General features: G+C 42.5%; 1 protein-coding gene across 1 annotated transcript in view; it reads right to left on the bottom strand.

Moving 5' to 3' along the window:
• The window catches only part of PREX2 (phosphatidylinositol-3,4,5-trisphosphate dependent Rac exchange factor 2), a 296072-nt gene that overhangs the window by 224084 nt on the left and 52861 nt on the right, over nucleotides 1-19127 (bottom strand). The window lies entirely within an intron of this gene.

The raw sequence follows: 19127 nt of genomic DNA, 5'->3' as shown, positions 1-19127 counted from the left end.
CCCCTCACACACACACACTCCTGAGAGGCAGTGGTGGGGATGGAGGGATGGGTGGGGTGGAACGGGGAGTGAGGCTGGCGCGGCTGCCTTCCCTTTCCCTGACCCAGCCCTACTCCCTGGAGACAGCAGCAACATGGGGTGCTGGCCGAGGGGGACAGAGGGGATGGCGGGGCAAGCTTCCCCCCTCACACACACACACTCCTGAGAGGCAGTGGAATGGGGTAGTGGGTGACAGCACTCCTTCCCCACTCCCCACCCCAGTCATTCCTGAAGGGCAATTGGCTACTTTCTCAATAATATTTATATTATTGACATCTTTTGTCAGCTGGCAAATCAGTTATTCCCTATACTATCATTGATTCCCATTGATTGCATCTATATACATCTTGAAATCAGACATAGGCCAAAATCTGATGCTCTTTATGGTAATTCTTCTTAATTCTGGTGGCTTGGATAAGAGAGATACCAAATCTGAACCTTTCCTATTTTGAATAAAAGCAAATGATTCCCTTGGCCTGTCTTGGATTATTTCACCCCAATACTGTCTTTTTAAAATGATGAAAAGACCAAAATTAGACAGACAAATTCAAAATTAAATTGCTGAACCAATTTCAAAAATGTAAACAGCCTGAACAATCAACTGTTTTTTAGATTGCTCTTTGAAGTAAATATGGGTGCACGTATACACAACAGGGGTTTAGTTTGGTTTAGTTCTCCCTAAATTGAAATGGTGGAAATAGTGGGTTTTTAAAAACCCACCACTTCAATTTAGGGAGAACTAAACCAAACTAAACTACTGTCATGAGCACACACTGCAGGAGAGGCAGGCAAGCTCCAGTATCCCATGCACCATCCCTGCTACCTTCCCACCACCTGGGACCACCCAGGAACAGTTGGCTTGTCCCTGGGCAAAGCAGCAAAATAGAAGGAGGGTAGCTGGGTGTGCTGACAGTGGGAGGAGGTGGCAGAGACAGTGCACAGTGTGTTGGAAGCCTGCAAAGCCCAAGCTTTCCTGAGCACATCGGCTTCCAGTGCCCTGTGCACCGTTGCACTTTGTTACTAAAACACCTCAGATGGGTTTTCCCTTGCTATGTAATGAAGTCATTTAAAGCATAATACACCACCAAGTGTGTAAATAGCAACACCATTAAATCGGAATACACCACCTAGCATGTAATTAGCAATGCCATTAAAGCAGTGCAAAAGGACAATTAAGCCACTTTAAAGGCCAACTGTGTTGCATGTACAAAGGCCCTAAATGGCTCTTAGATGAATATGAGCAGATTCGTAAACACAAATAAATTACTTAGGTTTAAGTAGGTACAAGAGTCTTCTCATGCAGATCTGAATGTAGACTGAGGAATTAAAGAAACTGTGGCTCAAGGTTCTTTACGTAAGAAATTTTCATTGATGTGAACAGGAGTTCCACAATCAAAAACACCAAAGAACTGGACTTAAACATGCCTAAAACATTTTCCCCTTAATTTTAACTTAAAAAGAAAATAATATGTTTAATTTATTGATTCCCCCATTAAAGAAAATCAGATTGGGGTGGTGTTGTCATGTTTTGCCTGTTTCTCTTTTTTTAAGTTTTTACTTTTAACACCTCTGAAATTTCAGACCCTTTCTTATTCTTTTTTACACTTTAGTTTTTCACTTCCAAATGACTAGCCATGATTAACTAGAGCAATAAAATTAGCATAAATTGTCTTTAAGAACAGAATTTAGATATTTATACCATCACTGAAAAGTAGAGGAAAAAAACAATAAGGAAAAAATATAGTATAGAGGGAAAATAGTAAGGAAAGAATATAATAATTACTGGTTTCTGAAGTTTAAATGCCAATGATAGTTGTCTTCACCCCAGTCCAACAACACATTCAACAATAACCAAATTTAAATAATTTTTATAAAATAGTTTTGTGCAAGTATATAAAAAATACTGCAGGACCCTTCTGCCTGTCATGAAATTGGCCTTATGAATTTTCAGCTGCCACTATGGTCATGAGCCAATATCCATGGAAATGAGGTCATTAATATTTTTCCTGGCTTTATATTAGATTTGTGAGGTTCTTTCCATTGTGGAAAGACAGAATATTCCACATCTTTTTTTCTTCTTTTTTAATTAACTTTGTCATGATCAGGAAGTGTAGCTGACAACATTTTTTCAGCTTCATACCATTTTTCCCCTTCAGCAACCAAACCAGTAATGATAATTACTTTCCAGAATACTCACCTGCTAAACTGATTAAACACCACTGAAAAGACTGGTTCTTGAGCTCTACAGTAGCCAATACCATGAGTTTACAAAGCTAAGAGAGTAAGCATTTGGATCTGTCTTTATAAGTCACTATGAAAACTTTAGCTTACCACTAAAGAGACCAACTATTGGAATTTGATGACATTTGGCCAGTTTCAGGGTATATTTGAATAAAAGAATTTAGCCAGAACAATGAATACCATACCTCTGTTCCAATCCATTTTATTGTCCTTTTTGTCTCCCATGTTCCCCTTTCCTTCCTCTCCTTATTTATGTGCCTCTTCTACTATTACCCTACCTTGACATATTATTTCTATGTAGTTTTGTCCAAATTTACAGCTGTGATGATTTGTCAATTTGTACAACAACACATTTGTACAATTCTTCTGGAGAACATTTGTACAACTCTGGAGAACCTGTGAAGGATATGGATATTGTAGGGGGACTGTTAGGAAGGCCAAGGCGGAGATGGAACTGGGACTAGCAACCTGGATCAAGGATAACAAGAAATCCTTTTTTAAAATATACAGGAGGTAAAAAGAAGGTTATGGGTAATGTGGGGCCTCTGCAGGGCATGCTTGGAAATCTGGTTGTCTCACCAGATGACAAAGCTAACCTATTTAACAATTTCTTTGCCTCCATTTTTCTGAGCAGGGACCAGGTCATCCCCCCCGCCAGGATCCCTGATGGTTCCAGGGAAGGCGCAGCCAGGCCCAGGGTCAGTGAGGACCTAGTCAGGGAGCTTCTGGTGGGACTGGACATGTTCATATTGGCAGGTCCTGATGATCTCCACCCCGGAGTGCTGAGGGAATTAGCAGAGGTCACTGCGAGACCCCTAGCACAGCTTTATAAGCACTTGTGGTGCTCTGGCGAAGTACCAGAGGACTGAAAAAGGGCCAATGTGGTCCCCATTTTCAAAAAAGGGAGGAAGGATGACCCAGGAAATTATAGGCCTGTTAGTCTTACCTCGGTCCTGGGGAAGCTTTTTGAGAAAATTATCCAGATGCACATCTGAGAGAAGCAAGCGGGGGAGTATATGCTTAGGGGCAACCAACATGGGTTCATTAGAGGCGGGTCCTGTCAAATCAACCTGGTGGACTTCTATGACCAGGTCACAAAATCCTTGGATAGAGGAGCCTTTCTGGACTTTAGGAAGGCCTTCGACACTGTCTCTCACCCCATTCTTGTTAAAAAATTAGGAGATTGTGGTGTCGATGCCTACACAGTCAGATGGGTCACCAATTGGCTGGAGAGCCACACCCAGAGAGCGGTGATGGATGGGCCTTATTCAACCTGGAGGGATGTGGGCAGTGGGATCCTCAAGGGCTCGGTCCTCAGGCCTGCACTGTTCAACGTCTTCATCAGCAACTTGGACAAGGGGGTGAAAAGCACCTTGTTCATATTCGCAGATGACAACTGCAGGATACTGCACCTAGGCAGAAAGAACCAGCAGCATACCTACAGGCTGGGGAACTCCCTTCTCATCAGCACAGGTGCAGAAAAGGATCTTGGAGTCATTATAGACTCCAAGATGAATATGGGCCGCCAATGTGGGAACGCAGTCAGGAAGGCCAACTGTACCTTGTCATGCATCAACAGATGCATCATGATCAGATCCAAGGAGGTGATCCTCCCCTTCTATGTGACACTGGTCAGACCACAGTTGGAGTACTGCATCCAGTTCTGGGTGCCGCACTTCAGGAGGGATGTGGAAAACATCGAGATGGGCCACTCACATGATCAGGGGTCAGCAGGGCAGGCCCTATGAAGAGACACTATGAGACCTGGGAGCACTACTGGGAGTAACAAGGAATAACAGCCATGAGTTGACAGATAGTAGATTCAGGCTAGATATCAGGAGGCACTACTTCACAGTCAGGGCGGCTAGGATCTGGAACCAGCTTCCAAGAGAAGTGGTGCTTGCTCCTACCCCGGGGGTCTTCAAAAGGAGGTTAGATAGACACCTTGCTGGGGTCATTTGACCCCAGCATTCTTTCCTGCCCGTGGCAGGGGATCAGACTTGGTGATCTGCTCAGGTCCCTTCCGACCCTACCAACTATGAAACTATGAATTTTAATTTAGTTCTTGTTGAAGCTTTTTATTTCAATGCTTGAATACTGTAAGTATACAGAACATGTTCATTCACTTTTTCTAAAAAAACAATTTTATATATGATCATAGGAAAGTAGGGCTTGAAGAGACCTCATGAGGTAATCTAGTCCAGCCCACTGTTTAGGACAGGATAATCCTTGACTAAACAATCCCAGCCAAGTATCTGTCTCCTGAAAATTTCTAGGTAACCTGTTTCAAAGCTGGGGCACTCACATAGTCAGAAAGGTCTTCCTAATCTCCACACTAAATTTCTTCTACTGCATTTTTTAGGCCATTGCTCCTAGCCCTGTTCCCCATGGCCACACAGAAAAGCCCATCTCTATCCACTCTTTAATCACCCTTAGGTATTTGAAGACTGTTGTCAAATACTCCCCAGTTTTCTCCCGATTAAATAACCCTAATTATTTTTAAGGTTGGTAACCATTCAATTGAGCAGTCAAATTGACTCGTCAATTGGTTCCGTATTTTTGGCTAGTAAGATTACAGCAATTTTACAATATGTATATATATTTGTAGTTTTCTTGACAGAAATATGATTTCTTTTTATTGCTTTTTAACACATTTCTTAGTGGGAAAAATGTTCTTTTTCTGTGTATAATTTGGACTTCGGGGCAATTTTTTATAATTTTTGACTGATATTTGACCAGCCAATTGACCAAATTTTATTTGACCAGTTTAATACCCATCCATAAGTATTTTAGCCTTTCTTCCTAAGTCATGCTTCCCAGACCTCTAGTCATTTTTATTGCTCCCCACTGGACTCTTCCCCAACCTGTCCCCATCTTTCTTGAAGTATGGGGCCCAAATATGAACATAGTACTCCAGGTAAGGCTTCAGTGCTGAACAGATTGAAAGAATCACTCCCCTTGATTTGCAAATGACACTCCTTTAATAGTCACCCAGTATGCTGTAGCCTTTTTTCCCAACAAAAGTACACTTTTTGGCTTATATTCATCTTACAGTTCGTTGTAACCCCCCAGATCCTTCTGTGTAATACTAAAGCCTAGCCAGTCAATCCCCAGTCTGTATTTGCACATGCAATTATTCTATCTCAACTGCAGGACCTTTCATTTGCCCTCGCTGAATATAATCTGATTGACTGCAGACCATTTCTCCAGTCTATTTATTCTGGATCCTAGCCCTACCCTCTGGAGTGTCTGTAACTCTACCAAACATGGTATCTTCCACAAATTTGCACATCCCATCATCCAATTAATTAATGATGATATTAAATGGTACTGGACCTAGCCCAGACTCCTGGGGAACCCCACTTGTAACCTCCTCCCAGCTACATATTAAACCACTGATAACTATTTGTTGAACATGGTGATCCAACCTGTTATGTATCCACCTTACACTACTTTCATATAGTCTATATTTTCTTAGTTTGTTAATGAGAGTGCTATGAGAAACAATGTCAAAATCCCAACTCTCCTCCAGCCACAAAACCTATCACCTTCTTACACTGCTATTGATTGGCCTTTACCTTACACAAAAGGAGGCTTTAGGCATAATTTAAGCACCCAAAGCCCCCCCCCCCCAAAATAACAACTTCCATTGTGTGAGTCCATAAGGAAAATATCTAAGAGTTATATGCAAGGAAAAAAAGAAGAGATACCAATAATATCCTCCTCTTACAGAGTCTGCTCATCTCCTTAGGTCTAATGTTTTCTCTCCCTAGAATAACCATTCAAGAGCACATTTCTGTACTATAGTTAAGGAGCTAATGAGCATCTAGATCAGGGCTGTTCAACTGGCAGATTGAAGGCCACATGCAGTCCTCCAGGGCTTAATCTGCAGTCCACAAGCTCCTGTCCAGCCACCACTCCACCCATTGCTCTGACAGCCACAACCAAAGTCTCTGGGTTCATAGAATCATATAAGTAGGGTCGGAAGGGACCTTGTAGATCTTCAAGTCCGACCCCCTGCCTGGGCAGGAGAAAAACTGGACTCAAATGAGTTCAGCCAGGTAGTCATCAAGCCTCTTCTTAAAGATCCCCAGGGTAGGAGCCAGCACCACTTCCCTAGGAAGTTGGTTCCAGCTTCTAGCCGTCCTAACTGTGAAGCAGTTCTTGCGGATGTTTAATCTAAATCTACTCTCTAATAACTTGTGTCCATTGTTCCTTGTCATGCCAGGGGGTGTGAGGGGAAACAGTGTCTCCCCTAAACCCTTCTGGTCCCCCCTAGTGATTTTATAGACAGTCACCAGGTCCCCCCTCAGCCTTCTCTTGTGAAGGCTGAACAGGTTCAGGTCCCGCAGTCTTTCAATGTAGGGTCTGCCCTGTAGTCCCTGGATCATGCAGCTGGCCCTCCTCTGGACCCTTTCAGTGCTGTCCACATCCCTCCTGAAACGGGGCACACAGAACTGGACACAGTACTCCAGCTGTGGCCTGACCAGCATCACATAGAGGGGGAGGAACACCTCCCTGGCTCTACTTGAGCCGCCTCCCTCCTCCAGCTTCTGGTTCCGGACCCCATGTCTCTCCAACCCCAGTATCCCATAGTGTTCCTCTCTCCCTCCCCCCACCCCAAACCCTGCCAATCAGCCTTTGTCACCAGCCACATACAGGCAGCTGGGGTGTGATCAGTTTTTGCTAATCCATGTGACTTGCAGATAGCCCTATCACCCTTCCCAAGAGGCAGCAAAAGTGGTGGCAAGCAGGCCACAGTGGTGGCAGGAGACTGACTGGGCTGTGTAAAGCCTTGTCACCAATCCCCGCTCTTCCCCCCCACCCCCGCAACATGAACACTCACACAGTCCTGTCATCTTTGCCACCTGACAGTGAAGGTACCATGGCTGCCTATAAACTAGGAACTTAAAATCACCAGCAACCCTGAACTGTAAGAGTGGCAGCACTTTAACTACTCCTGGCAAGGGCTGCTCACATGGCAGAGACATCCCACTCAGCCCTTGCCCCTAGAGGCAAATTAAGGTTAGCCACAATGGCAGCTGCTAATGGGCAATCCTGCAAGTGAGCCTGTCCAATTCACTAACAGGCTCCCCTGGGAGTGAGAGGAGCTAAGTCCAGCCAGTGGACTCTGCACACATGTGTGCTCCATAACAATGTATTTTTTGTAGTGCTACAAAATTTGCATCACTACAAAATAATGTGTCTAGGGCCACAGAAAGCTAGCAGTAACTTCCATTAGCTCTTTCTCAATTGTTGGATTTATAAAACCCATGATTGAACCCATTACTGAAACATCTAAGTGCACTGTTTCAAGAATCAAGGAAGTTATGTAAGGTCAGTGGATACTTTTGCACATTAACATTTTAAATTTAGTTGTTAAATATTTGAGAAGCCAGTGTCTGGGATGGAAAATAACAACTACTTTCTGAGCCAAGCAAATCATGTACCTTAAACACTCCAAAAACCCTGAAATTTAGAGAGTAACAATTTATGAAGAACAAAGCATATAACTAAAGTAACTCAGACAGGAAAAATGTAAGTAACAAATAAACTAGTGCAGAATGCTTTCTAGTATATTTGATCAGTCATAAGATTGTGTTCCTTCCTCTTGGATGAGGAAAGAATTGGAAGAAGGATTGCTGCTGTAATTCATGCTTTCACGATGTCTGTGCTTGGCTGCTATAGTTTATATTACCTGAGATAGACCATAAATATACCATGAAATTACAATTAGTGTTAGAAACAGCCACTAAAACATTTCAGGCATACAAGGCAAAGCAATCTCACTACTAGGGAACACCTGCCATGGGACACACTAAGAAAGGAGCTCAAGTTTGCCTTTGTTCAGGTCTAAATATGATCTTCCTCAAATAGAAGCAGCTTTTGGCTTCCTCCGTGCCTTATAACGTGTCCATGAACTATGGGAGTAGGAGAGGGCATTCTCTACTCTATCAACAATTTCAAAGGAATTACGGAAAATATATACAATGATACCTACATCTCGGTACACTTATGCAGTTTCTTTTTAAATTAAGGAGTAGAAAACACAGACAAAAAAATAAGTAAGCTTTGTTCATCAAGCACAAGACATGTGGAAGAATGAAAAATATGCCCTAAGCAATATTTAGTTTTCATAACTAAATAGAAATTAGTTGTAGCAAAAAATTAATCAACCTCTAAGGAAAGGATACACCATCAACACATTCCCCACAACACAGCAGAGTGAAGAAGGTAACTTTGTGCCATATAGTGCCAGAATGAAATTCTGTCAGGGAGAAGCAATATGAAAAAGCAGATTGCTATGTTTTTCAGTCTTAATCCTATCCTCTTGAAACTGACCCGAAAAAAAAATAATTGTTAGGCTTTGCCTTTTGTGGCTGTAGCTGAAAGAAGCTGGGATAAGTGTGGAAGTAAGACTGCCAGTTCTGCAGAGCTAGGAACTTACCATAAGCATTCCCATGAGATCTGAAGTTTCATTTAAAAATACTTTTCCTGTTCATTCTGCTATGAAGATAACAATAAAATAATTCACAGAATAGACACTTTCTCTGCAGACAGACAAATCAGTACCAAAAGAGGTTTGACCTTTCTGTTTTCTCCCAAAAGGGTATGGCCACTTGCATACCAGCTATAAAACACATCCTTAGAATAATTATAACTAAAATATGACACAAATCAGTACAGGGCTGAAGATATTTCTATGCATTTACCAGCTGGAGGAATACAATTTCTTGAATGTTACAAAAATGCTAGGAAGTCAAGTCTGTCAGGAGTGAAACCCTATCAGTTGACAGAGTGGTATCTCTGTGGCATTTGCTAGTAAATGTTGATATTTAAACAGTGGTCTTTGTTATAAACTTTTTTAATTAACAAGTAGGGCTTTAAAACTTGTACTTACCAGCTCATCAGCATTATGTCAAACTGACAAGCAGGCAAGTACATGCCTGAATAGAAGTTCAAGTACTGCACTCCCTATTGAGCCTGAAATGCAAAAATTCCAGCAAAAAAGTACAGCTCTGCCTGTTTTTTTTGTGACCAGAAACCACATCTTATTCCATTCCTATGCTCCATCCATAACAGGGACTAAAGTACCCTGCACAAAAAAACACTGCAGGTTAAAGAAAATGTTGCCAGATCTATTTGTGAGAAAATTCCACTCTCTCCCTCAAATCCCCCACTTAAAAGAGAGTACAGTTGAAGGTGATGGCACACTATTTTCCTTATTGTGTCAGTGAGGTGGGGGGTCCAATCCACCTGCCCAACCCTCCAGCACAGGCTGTGCAAACCCCAGACCAAGCTTCCTCTGCTCCCTTCCCCCATCCAATTCTGAAGACAGTACCAGAACTACAAGGGGAGAGCAGCTGCAGACATGCAGCCCATCCAAAAACTGGAGTTCAATCCCCCAGACCCAACAGAGAATGTTTCTTGCATCCAAGGGATTGCTGTAACTCCTAGCGCGTCCTGCAAAACATCACAAGTAACAGCAGGGAGCAAACATCTGTCAGCACCCAGAGTGTCCATCAAATCCTCTGATACCCAAGGAATATAGCATAAAAGCAACAAGCAAGGTCAGACCATTTTTACTGGTATAGGTAAAGTCCTCTACTTGCTCAATGTCTGCTAATGATTTAGAACCCAGACTATTTCTAATGGCATCATTTTTAGTGAATGTCTTTTTATTCCATTAGCACTGCCCCTCCCCCAAAATTAACACAAATTTTATATAGTTCCACCAGGAGGAAGCACATGAAAATGGCAGCTGTAAAAGAAGATCAAAGCCAAACAAGAGGCTCAACCCTGTTACTTCCACAGTACGCTTAATCCTCTTTACCACATCAGCAAGAAACAAGTCTGTGACTTCCTACATGTGACTACTGTATGTTGCCAGCTAAATAATGGATATTTTCCTACCTTTTAAATGGGTTTTTTTTTGCAAATGCTTGTGTTCCAATCTAACATAACAGGACTAACTCTCCATCAACCAATAGGCGGTGTCAAATGAAAAGGAGTGGGTATGACCCTGTGTGCTGTCTCAGAATGATGATATCTAAAACCAATAGTGTTCTTTCTCAACTTCCAAGAGACAGAAGAAAAACCCAAGCATGTGTGTCTAACAAGGCAGGGACCTAAACAGCAAGAAGTAAAAGTTATAGACTGAAATGCAAGAATGCGCAGCAAGTTATTTTATATTAAAGAAAATTCCCTGTCTCCTTCATTTGCTACATCATTTATTACAGATCATCAAAAATGTCTATGAAGTTATACAGAGTGGTATAAAAGATACATTTATGCCTTGGGAAGTTTAGAATCCAGGATAAATATGACTGATCAGCAAGACAAGATTACAGACCACCACAGTAATATGACAACTGCTTGCATGTTTTTTTTCCCAGGAGAATTCTAAACAGGCAAGTAAACTGGTCATCTTTGACAGAGAAATACAGAGAAATTCAACTTGTACTACAGCAAAATTCCTTTATAAAAAAAATCTCCATTTAGTGCTCAGGATGCTGTCGGGCACAAGTCTAATAGAGAGCAGTGATATAAGAGAGTGGAAATTTCCAGGCCTGAGATAATGTTTTCTGGATAGCAAATTCATAGATGCAGGAAAATTCTTTTTAGAAGCAGTTTGTCTGGGTTTCTGAAGGAGCAGGTAATATCCAGATATTGTTTTTCAGCCATCCTTTTACATAGCTGAAGTGCACATGCACTTTTTTTCCTTGTCATTTAAAAGTATGGATAAAAGGAAGGGAGCATAATTTCCTGACTAGAGTGAAAACACAGAGTACACCTTGGGAACAAAGAAGGGTGGAGCCCACCAGCAGTACTTTGTCCCTCTGGGGCTGCAGTAAGCGTTCAAAAATAGTCAGTACTTGCAACTTGCAGACCAAGTGCTGAACAGATCACTGGCAGATAAGTATCATCGACAGACAAATGGAACAAGGATCAGATATTTAGACAGTAGGCCAAACTGAATTCCCAACGAAACATAACAGGCTAGAAGCTGGGGGGCACTAGGGCAGCCCTCCCTTCCCTTGCATACTGTTGAGCAGAGACCCTGGCAGAATGCTTTGATTACGAAGGGTTCCCCCCACCTCCACCCCCCATTCTGACCAGCCCAGCAGGGAATTGATGACAGTGTTTATCACCCCTACCTCAGTGTTTATCACCTCATTAAGAAAACAACAAAAGGACATTACCAGTTACCTGTTGATCCTCCCTTTGTCCCATCTGCCACAGCATGGATCATAGTCAACATGTGATCTGCTAGCTAATGCTGAGAGGTGTCTGTGTAGGGCAGAGAGGATGGTGGAATCCCTGCTTGAGCATGGAGTGGTGAGGAGGAAGCCAGGCAGCCGCCTGAAGTGCTGAGCTCCAGCCAGGGAGCAGAGGAGAGCCCTGCCCAGCGCAGCCCAAAAAGCATGTTGGGATGCTGGAGGTCTCTGATTTAGCTTAAACCAGCAAGGGGTCTGGGACAGACATTGCATAAACCAGTTTGACCCAAATCAGTTAAGTCTGATACTACTTTCAACCAGGTTTATCTCAAACTGGTTTCAGCCATTTTCAAACTGGTTTATGTGCACTGACTATCTGTTCTGTTACAGATTTAAAACAGTTTCTGATCACTTAAACCAGTTTATGTGTAATGTCTGTCCCTAGCCCTAGAAGCAATGCTTTCTAGCAACTGGTCAGTGATGCTTCTATTAAAGTCTATATGTGCACAGTTTACCACTGCTGCTCAAGAAACCACTGCTGCTCCTCAGAATATATATAAGTTCCATGCATAAGTTACACTAAGAAATAATCAGACTCTCTACCACCAACTTCTACTCAGATTAGGAAAATAATTTGCAAACCTTAAAAATCTGCCACCACTCAGCAAAGGCATGCCAAAGTTATATCACTGGAGCCACATGCTTGCAGGCTATACATAGATTATATAAATGATTCTTAAATTAATTTTGAATGTAAAGAATGCCAGGAACAAAGTTCTTGCTTCGAAGCCTTTGTGGAGCCAAAAGCCCACATTTGATTCAAGATCTTACCCAGGCCTCAATGCATTAGGTAAACTCGGTAGTTCAAGCTGGCATCCATCCATATGTCCACTCCATATTCTTTTGAAGATATTTTAAAGACTAAAGAAATTTTCACAAACTAAGGAATAGACAAAAAATGTGGCTGAACATGTATATCTTGCTTCCAGATAGATTAAATACTCTCAGTCATTTTGCTCTTAAACAGACCCCATTCCATGGTACAGGGGCATCTCCCTGGGAAAAAACACACTATTTTTCATTCCTTCTAATAGCACTTTGATTAGTTTACAGTTCTTTCAGAATGTTTTTCCTACTCTTTGCTGTAAAAATATGAGCTACAAGAAGATACACTGAGGTTCTGAATTCAGTTTTGAATGCCACGAGTTCTCAGTCTTTTACAGGATTTCCAAAATGTAATTCCAGCTCTTGTTACAATTTGCATTCTGTCTTCATAGTCTCTCATACTGACCATCAGTTTCAACCACTGGTCCTCCTATGGAATGCTGCAGCTGTGGGGTGCAGTCCAAGAGTTGATCTCTCATGAACTATGTCAGTTCAATGGAGACTTTTGAATACCCAAACACTATAACTGATTTGTTAAGAAGCCAGTGTGGACTGATGTATTTGGAAGATATGCTAATGGTAATATGTGCCACTTAGATGGCAAGCTACTGAGCTCTGTATAGATTGTAACTTCTTCTGGCTGTGTAACATCATTTCTACCATTTGGCTAACATGGCTAAGTCTGAATGAACCTGGACCATAGGTCTACAGTATTAAGATAAGGAATGGGTACCACATTCTTATGAAATCTTGTACCACCACTTTAAACCTATTAAATCTGAATGACACTGGTCCCAGAACTGGGAAGATCGGGACAAAAAACAAAATAGAGTCTGCTTTTATGTTCTTGGATACTGGGACAGACTGAATAAACCTAATCCCTCACATGCCAACAGATACACTAGTATTTGCAGCTATTGATCATTAGGGATTAATTCTCACTTATGAAAAACATGTTCCTAACTCTCACTCCATCCTTGAGTTACACTGGCAGTATATACAATTTTAGGGATGAAAAACTAGTTCCTTTGCTTTATTTCTTGAATCCCAAAACAGCTGCCCATACTGAGCTCTAGAAAGTATCCCTTTCTTGATCTAAGATCTCTGGAATTTCTATCTTGGCTATTGGAGCTGGGAGAAAAGCAAGGGGCTAGGATTTGCTGGCTGGCTGGTTGGTTTGTTTTGTTCAGTTTGCAGGTTTTTACCCTGGACCAAACACATTTTATTGACTCATTACTTTGTGAATAAATTGTATATTTTAGTAGCAATAGGAATTTTGTTTTTCAGCAATAGGATTTCCAGTCCAAGGAGTTTTAGACACCTTCTCTGCTGACTATGGACAAAGCCCAATGTCTCTCTAAATTAGTTCACTAGCTGCTGTTACAGTCACAGATACTAATGGGAAGTCAAAGACTCTGTCTGCTGTAAGATCTGTTGCATAGCAACCAAAACTGATGTTCTCTAACTACAAAGTGACAAGGGGATACTCCTACATTCTGTAAGAGTGCATCTACACAAGATGCATTATTGCCCGTTAAACTAATCTAATGCACAGTAAAGCATGACCATCTACATGTGCACTGGACTTACTGAACCTTAAATTAGTCTAATGCACCATTTGCTAGTACCAACACATACAGGTACTAGGTAAACAGTGGATCAGGTAATATGCAGTAGTGCACGTGTAGATACTAACCAGGAGCAATTTTGCTCCCGGTCAGCCCAGGTAGCAGGGGGCCACTGCTGCCTGGCTAAGCTACCATGCAGGGGGAGCTGTACTGGCTGTAGGGGCAGCTGGCTCCCACCCTGTACACATTGGGACCAGTCCTCATGTGCATGGGACCTAGAGAGCTGTGCCAGCTGCAGGGGCAGCCATCTCCCAGCATTGTCCCCATAGGGACTGGTCCCCATGTGAACAGGGCTGGAAAAGTTCCACCAACTGCTGGGGCAGCTGTCTTCTGCTCCATGTACATGGGGACCAGTCCCCATGTGCATGGGGCCAGGAGAGTTGTGCTGGCTTCAGGGGGATGGGAGTCAGCTCCCCCCCAACAGCATCCCCATACACATGGGGACCAGTTTCTATCCCCCCTGCCAGACTCTGAGCTGGCACCCAGAAGAGCCTGGATCTCCCTCTTACTGGCACAGGGGAGCAGGGCAGGAACGGCCCTGGACCAGGCTGTTCCCACTGTGTGCAAATCTGTGTCCAGCAGGGCACATGTGTATACACATTCCTGAGTGCAGTTTACTGCACCATATTTTAGTGCAGAGTAACCTGGCCACACATTAGTGCATGTGTAGATATACCCTAAAAGGACCCCAGATAGGAGAGACAAATATGAATGTCTGGAAAACAGTTACAGAGACTTCAAAAGCACACACCAACTGCCCTGCTCAGTATTCTCTGAAAGACCAACTAATAATTATATTTTTGAAAGTGTTAAAAAGACCAATGCACAAACTACTTGATCAATTTACATGAGCCCCCCACAGAAATGACAGTAAGGGAGTGGGGAAGTGTATACCAGCATATCCCTGAATGGCTTCTGTGAAGCACAGACTGAACCTGGGTCCTCTAGATCTTAACATACAGCCCTCTGACACTTAGTTTTAAAAAAACAGGTCCAGTCACCACACTATACAGAGTTCTGGAAGCTTCTATACCAGGGTGGTCAACCTGCAGCCTTCATGCCACAAGTGGCATGGTCAGCTATGTGTCATGCAAGCCCCAGGCACTCAGTAAAGGGAGGTACCTGAGTGGAGGCAAGGGCTCAAGCCTCAGACTGGAAGAAGCAGGGCAGGGCAGGGCAGGTGTCACTGCCAAGAGCCAGGCTAATCATCCCCTGGCTGAACAACTGCTGCCAAATTAAAGGCTTCTTTGGGTCCTCACTTCATTATATAAAGCTGCAGTACATGAGAGGTCAGGGGAGAGTTAGCCTGGCTCTTGGTGAAGCCACCTCACAGCAGCACCCTGCCCCCATTCTGCTCCATACAGCTGGAAGCTTGAGACTTGCTTTCCAGCACACTAATGCATTAACTCTATCTGGTGGACCTCCTAGCGCATGAGGAAGACAGGGATCGGTGTCATTCACAGAGGGGATGGAGTTAACTCGTGACACAACTGCCTGCCACAAGTTAAGGTTGACCACCATTGCTCTACACCAACCATTAAAGAGGAATGGACTGCTGAGTGGCATCTAAGTGGAGTAGCTTATAAATGCATAGATTGTGAGAAAGGATAAAATTGTAAATATTATTGGGAAGGTTTGTTGTTTTCTGTTTCTGTGGCTAGATTTGTTTGTCTCTTCTACTTCAATTTGTCATCTTATGCACTGACACATTCTATGGGTCACCCAGCTAGGTCTAAAGTTTTTGTTCTGAAGTATTACGGCTAGAGAGCAAAAAGGAAAAAAGAAACTTAAATATTTGTCCTACATTTTGCCTATGTGTTTTAGACAAATACATTTAAAAAAACATTTAAAAGATGCTGACTATCTGATGTTAGCACATAGGTCTTTGTAAAACAAAAATATATAAAATCTCAGTGGTTGGTATTATCAGGGCAGTACTCCAGATTCCCTGTGGATGGAAAATGATCCTGTAAAGAAAATAACTGTAATGCTAATTTTTCAAATTTTGCTTGAGTTACTATAGTGATTTTTATAACCTGTTTTTATGTCTTTTTGCATAAATAAGAATACCAGACATGATAATGCTGGGTCAGAATTTTCATATCACTCCTCTTGTTTCTTGTCACACATTTTCATTTTTTACCCAGAAACCAAAATTATTTAATCTAAATTTACATAGCATATGCATCTTATTCTTTGGATATGATCCTGCAGCTAACGTATTTTTTAAATATGTCCAAGTATAAGGTTTTCATACTTATGTACAGGGATGGGACTACGGTGGGGTAATTAGGGCAGCTGATCCAGGTACTGATTTGGGGGGAGGGGAAGCGGGGCGAAGAAAAATTGCACCAGGACCTAGGTACAACCAGAAGTTGCCGCTCTCCCTGTGTAAGACAGCTGGCCTGGGTCCCTGGCTGCATTTTTCTGCCTCTGCATATGTGACAAATAGGTTACAGGTTAGCCAGGAGCCTCAGTGGATAGTTTCTCATTAATCTCTTTAATCATTGGTTGGTATAATTTTAAGAGCTTAATTTTGATCTGTGTCACACAAGAGCAAATCAAAAATAACTCCAATGAAGTATATGGAAAACATAATGTATATCATATAAAAGTATAGATATCATAATAAGAATATCAAATATCATACATGGAAACTGACCATAAATAGGCCTGATCACACATAGGCCTGAACAGGTTCTGAATTCTGGCATGTTTAATGAATCTATCCATAGGCCCGAGTCCCAAACAGGACAAATTAAAATATTAAAAATCTGTAAATGTGCTAGCATTAATGTTTACAGAATAAAAGCAATGAAAGAAAAAGAAAGCAGTATTTAATAAAGCAACATTTAATAAATATAAATTTATTTCCCCAGATCTTTCTTTGGTTGGTTAGTGAAGAAAGATCTGGGGAAGTGCATTCTTCTGTTGTAAAACAGACAGATGTGTGGATGGCCCATCAAAGATTTTTTTCATTCTCATGAGGCCCTAAGTATTCAATAATGCATATATATTGTACTTAAAGTTTACTATATTATTTAAAAGCATTGCTTCAAATATTAGTGGAAATGATCAAGGAGGCAAGCTGGCTTCTGAATGTTTTAAGAGGAAAATAGTATTCTGTAATTTTTCCTCCAAGAATCTGAAAGTACTTCAGAATACTCTTGTCGGATAAGAGAAATCTTGGTCTCCATTATGCAACTGGAACAGCAAAAGTGCAATAACTGATTTGCCCAAGGCCACACAGGAAGTCTACTGGGAAGAATGGCTCCAAAACACTTTTCATGGCTTTTATCCTTAACCGCAAAGCTGAGTTCCAAATGGATCTGTGACAAATGCTCAAATGACCATAAATAAAGATTAAATTTAAGGGTCTTAATGTGATATTATTAAGGTAAGAATTTCATTTCATTCTGTTGGAAGACCCACTCAGACTAAAACACTCACATTCATCACCTATCAGCAGAATTACTGCAAAGGACTATTCCTAGGCAGAACTTACAGAACTCTGTTTTAATGTCTTAAATTAAGACATTAAATTGCAGTACAGTGTATCTCCTCAGACCTGTCCCTGCACCCCCTAAAATTGTCTTCCTGCAGCATTTCAAATCAAGTTCAGCGTCCCAGTACCGATCCTCAAAGATCTCTGTGGCCTGAGACCAGGATATCTAAAAGCCTGTCTAACACTCTAGGATACAGTAAAAATAGGAATACAAAATGCACAATACAACTAAGATCCTCTAGCACAGGAATGTCAAACATACCGCTCACAAGCTGGATCCAACCAAGTTTATTTAATGTAAGCAGTTTCGGCAGATTTGTTTCAGCCATCTTAAGGTGATGTTATTAACAGTGTGAAAAGCTTGAAAGCCACTAGGTATCACTATAAATGGACAGGAGTCAACAATGTGGGACATGGTTTGAACTTGTCCACAAGGATATTTGCAAAGGCCCCATTGGTATAGGTTTGAAGCACAGTGACCCTGACCAGTTCAAAAGCTGTTGAGAAATGCCCAATAATAGCACGGTCAGTTAAATCCTGGTTGACTAACTATAGGATCAGAGATAATGTGATAATTGATTGGCCATTGTGCAGACCATTCTTTGTGCCATTCTTTGTACATAAGGAAAAGTCAAAGGATTTTTGAAATGGTGGACCATACTGGGCATTTTAATGGGAGCCCCTTTAATATGACCCAGTGCACTGGCAGCATAGGATTATCATAGAATCTGGCTAGTAAATTCACTTCAGCTTTTGTGCAGCAGAGATCGGGGGAGCAATGTTACTGAGGACTGGTGACCATAAGAGTGGAGTGGAACGCAATGTGCCTGACAAGATGCATTGTAGCACGCAGCTGGGTGTCCACTAGCTGCTGTGCGATGAATATAGGATATCCAACCAATGAAGTCCCTCTATCCAGCCTGCTGGACTATCAGTGTATTCAGAGGGAGCAACCTGCTGCAGCATCTGGGGCTGTTGGGCCACAGTGAACATGGAGATCAGCAGCAGGAGGACAAGCGAAGGCTGACAGCCCCAGTCACCCTCCAGCTGCTTCACCCATCTGCACTGCTGCAGCTATACCTCCCCAGCCACTGGCCCTGGTCACACACCCTGTGTTAGAGCTGGAGCTAGGTCTGATGCCATGGGACAGGGCATGGGGTACATGGCTGTGACAGCAGCAGATCCAGCTCTGGCAAGGGCCACATAGCAGCGGCAGCTGTGGCAGAGGGTATATGGCAAGAGCTGGAACCACCACCATGTGCTCCAGGTCACGGCCTCTCTGCATCCCCCATGTTGGAGCAGAGCAGCTGTCTCTGAGAACTGACAGACATGCAGCTCCCTGCTGTAACTCATGGCACTTTACAAAAAGTGCCATGAGTTACAGTGACTACCCTCCCCCCCACTCCAACCCAACAGCTGTTCACTTTTGGTTTGTGGAGTGGGGATATCGAGCTCCACTTTGGAGCCAATCCAAGAGAAGTTGCATGTCTGCAGCCTCTCTCCACTAGCCCCACTAGTCCCTCCCCTCCCAGCTCCAGTGCTGTCAGCAAGATGTGAGAGGGAGAAGGGAGGAGAAGGGAACTGTGAGCTGGGGTTTACCCAGCCTGTGCT

The sequence above is a fragment of the Crocodylus porosus genome, unplaced genomic scaffold, assembly GCF_001723895.1.
Source record: "Crocodylus porosus isolate Cpor-Errol unplaced genomic scaffold, CroPor_comp1, whole genome shotgun sequence".
NCBI lineage: Eukaryota > Metazoa > Chordata > Crocodylia > Crocodylidae > Crocodylus > Crocodylus porosus.
Note: the sequence above shows the minus strand (reverse complement) of the source record. Positions and strands in the feature narration are given on the sequence as shown.